This window comes from Poecilia formosa, unplaced genomic scaffold, assembly GCF_000485575.1.
Source record: "Poecilia formosa unplaced genomic scaffold, Poecilia_formosa-5.1.2 Scaffold43, whole genome shotgun sequence".
Taxonomy (NCBI): Eukaryota; Metazoa; Chordata; class Actinopteri; order Cyprinodontiformes; family Poeciliidae; genus Poecilia; species Poecilia formosa.
Window position 1 is genome coordinate 1,834,158 of NW_006799982.1, and position 2,302 is coordinate 1,836,459.

Genomic DNA, 2,302 nt, shown 5'->3' on the forward strand with positions numbered 1-2,302 from the left:
ATCCGTGAAATTACAATCATATTAACATCAACTATTTAGTCTCATTTTATGCGGTAATATTCACCGTGAATCCAGATCCGATCACAAATTCAATTAATTAAAATGCATCTACATTTTTCTCGTAGTGACAAAAACCACCCCAATAACTTTTAATAAATTAAATTAAGCGACTTCACTTAAATTAGCATCACTTCACCCGCTGGGGTCTGAACGCACTTCCTCCTGGTTCCCCTCTGCAGAAAAATCTGCGCTAATTCATCAGTCAGTTGATCTGTCTGATCCAAACAGATCAATTGAACTCTGAGTGTTTTACCCTGTGCGGTCCGGTGTGAGCTTTTACCAGGATTGATTATTTATTTATTTATTTTGCGTGGTTTCGCTTCTCTGAAACGGACAGATGTTACATCTGCAGCTCCTCCAGAACTCCGCTCTCATGGGTAACTTGCACCAAGAAGGCTCCATTTGTTAAATCCGCTGGATGAGTTTCTCCCAGCGGTTTCTAAGTCTTCGCAGCGTCCGCAGTGGTTGAGCTGCGGACTGCGCATGTTACAGTCTAATTAACTTTTGCATCGTCATGTATTTCCTCAAGATAAACTGCCGGCTCATCAAATGGATTAACACAACGTTGCATTCTCTTTAGTTTTCTCTGGTCTGTAATGGAGACTTGAATTTAACGCGTCATTTCAACCAAAGGTTTGTAATGCGCTTCCTAACAATTTTTTATTTGTAAGTATTGATTTTATTTTTTAGCCAAGCCTCTGTCTCTGCTAATGACATCTTCAATGCATTTTTTGATCCCAGGCTTAGTTTATGGACTGAACAGACAGAAACAGTTACCATTATACATTTTGAACTGTTGATTTTATTTTTGAACCATTTTTTTTAATTATAAAATGTTGATTTTATTTTTGAACCATTTTTTATTGTAAAGTGTTGATTTTATTTTTGAACCATTTTTTATTTTGAAGTGTTGATTTTATTTTTAAACCATTTTTTTAATGGTAAAGTGTTGATTTTATTTTTGAACCATTTTTTTAATTGTAAAGTGTTGATTTTATTTTTGAACCATTTTTTTAATTTTAAAGTGTTGATTTGATTTTTGAACCCTTTTTTTAATTGTAAAGTGTTGATGTTATTAGTGAAACCTTATTTATTTTGAAATGTTGATTTTATTTTTGAACCCTTATTTATTTTGAAGTGTTGATTGTATTTTTGAACCCTTATTTATTTTGAAGTGTTGATTGTATTTTTGAACCCTTATTTATTTTGAAGTGTTGATTGTCTGAAAGACACACACACATGAATTGCCCCATATGGGGTTTGAACCGATGACCTCAGCATTACCAGCATGGCGCTCTAACCTGCTGAGCTAACTCACCTACCTTACAAACTATTGAGTTTCCATGGATTTAAGAAGAACTCAAATGATCTTACCACAATGGAAATTTGATAAAAGTGCTTATATTCTAATGTTTTTCAAAACAACATACATAATATTTTATCTTCCAGAGATTTTGTATTTTGAAGTGCTGATATTATGTTTGAACCATTTTTAATTTTCAAGTGTTGATTGTATTTCACAGATATTTTTTATTTTAATGTGTTAATTTTATTTTTGAGCCATTTTTTATTTGTAAGTATTGATTTTATTTTATAGCCATTTAACCAAGTCTCTGTAGAACCATTTATCTCTGCTAATGACATCTTTAATACATTTTTTTTGATCCCAGGCTTAGTTTATGGACTGTAATGTGAAATTGGACACCAGTATAAGTCTGACAGTTTGTTCACCAAGTTACTGTGCTCTCTGAGAGGATCTGTGGTATAAGTATTTGACATTGTTCCATGCCCATTGTTGACATTAGTCTCTAACAAAATGTGGATCATCTACCAGGAACAGTGGAAAGAGCATGAGTTTCTGTAGTGTAGTGGTTATCATGTTTGCTTCACACGCAAAAGGTCTCTGGTTCGAAACCAGACAGAAACAGATTTTGCATGTTCTATTCATCACATGTGTTTACTAAAGGTCAACAAGGGTTCTGTGGTGTCATGGTCTGTACTCAGAATCCAGGCATCTGAGTGCAAACTTCAGTTGAAATTTTCATGTTGCATCTCACATCATCAACTTTGGAACCTCAAACTGAAACAAACAAGAGAAGTTCAGTTCCTGTAGTGTAGTGGTTATCACATTTGCTTAACACACTAAAGGTCTCTGGTTCAAAACCAGACGACAGAAATGGTTTTTGTAGGTTATGCATCTCTTGGGGTGCAGTGAGACAACAAGAGCCTTCCTTTTTTGTGA

The 2,302-nt window shown here is 34.2% G+C and overlaps 1 protein-coding gene and 1 non-coding gene across 26 annotated transcripts in view; one reads left to right on the plus strand and one right to left on the minus strand.

The window, feature by feature from the left end:
* The window catches only part of ptprdb (protein tyrosine phosphatase receptor type Db), a 221,713-nt gene that overhangs the window by 7,834 nt on the left and 211,577 nt on the right, over positions 1-2,302 (minus strand). The gene's annotated exons all lie outside the window — the stretch shown is intronic.
* trnav-cac (transfer RNA valine (anticodon CAC)) lies at positions 1,915-1,987 on the plus strand. The gene has a single exon. It is a non-coding gene; the product is annotated as a tRNA-Val (tRNA).